The following is a 1,516-nucleotide window of genomic DNA, read 5'->3' as shown; positions in this document are numbered from 1 at the left end:
CAAGTTCTACAATGAATCGGAGGATGACCTATGCCATATCACATCTATAATCTTTTTTGCTCGCTGCACTGAGTCAAGGCGTTCCGTCCCAGCAGGGTTCCACCACTCTGTGGTTCCGCTTGGCAGCAGATTTATTTACTGCCCACTTTCGATACAAGAGCCCTCTGTTGGTCTCGCTGTCCTTTCCCTTGTCTCCATGCTTCTGCCTTGTAGGAATCGTGTCTTGCTAATTACGTCCTTTTCTTTATTGATAGTTCTCGCATTGCAACTTGTGGTTCGTTGCATCTGGTCTTTACTGGATGTTTTTACAATGGTTCTTACAAAAAGTTTTACTTATAATCATCTAACATATGTCTAGTACCTACATTGTTTTACGCCTTCTTAAAAAGCTTTACAAATTTCGGCACCCTTTCCAAGTTACAATTCTAAGATATTTTGAGTCTTAACTTCTACAAGAATCCTCAAATTTGTTTTTATTTTTGTGTAGTGTCGTGGTGAATAGCATTTTAGTATTTCATGCTGTTAGACTGTCTACGCCTTATCCCTTCCCCTTAATCTATGGTACTATTGGTGTTATTTTTGTTTTTGTTTTTATTGAAACTACTTTCTTTTTCCCACCTTCCTCTCTCTTCATTCTTCTTTCTCCTGACGATCTTATCTGCAACATAGTCTTGAAATATTGTGCTGATTATTTACCAGTAATAAAATTAATCTTCAAACTTGTACTGAAAGTGTTTAATACTGCCAGTCTTAGGTAAAAATACCTCTGCTTTATCTCGTAAAATACCCTCTAATTCTCTTTAACAGTGTTCCGAAATACCTTGAACTTCTTGCAATTTTTCGTTGACTTCTTTATGGACTTCTAACATGAGTTGAGGCGATTCCCCCTTTTCAGCATACCATTCTAATTCTTCATCCTCTTTATCTCACATCATTCTTAATTGTTTGTTTATAACTGGTATTTCTTCTAATTTTAGCTTTTGCTCAGAGAGAAGTGTGACATTCACAAATGTTACGATACCTTTCTCCATATCTATTATCGCTCATCTCTCATTTAAAAAATCTGCACCTGTAATCAAATCTACAGTTAGTTTAGGTATAATCACAAAGTTGTCTTCGATCTTTTGACCTTGACACGAAAGAATTAACCTTGTTTGTCTCGTAACTTCCACAGCATTGTTTCTAATAGGATCTCTTACTTTAATCTTACATGTTTTCAGAACTGGCAATTCCTCATTGGCATTACACTGCATGAACAACTTTTCTGAGATTGCAGTCAGTTCACTTCCGCTATCAATTACAATATTGACTGGGATATGCTTTACCATGGCCTTCACAATTGGTTGAATTTGAAAGGGTTGGTTCTGTTCTTCTTCCTCTTGCATCAACGAATCCTCCACTGAATCATACATGAGTCTTTTCAGGAATTTCCCTTGTGAATTCGAGCTTTCTGTAGGATAAGCTTCGACTGCTACTTCTCTCTCTTTTATTTCCTCTTCTCTATTTCTTCATTCAT

This window comes from Schistocerca gregaria, chromosome 4, assembly GCF_023897955.1.
Source record: "Schistocerca gregaria isolate iqSchGreg1 chromosome 4, iqSchGreg1.2, whole genome shotgun sequence".
NCBI lineage: Eukaryota > Metazoa > Arthropoda > Insecta > Orthoptera > Acrididae > Schistocerca > Schistocerca gregaria.
This window is presented reverse-complemented; position numbering follows the sequence as displayed.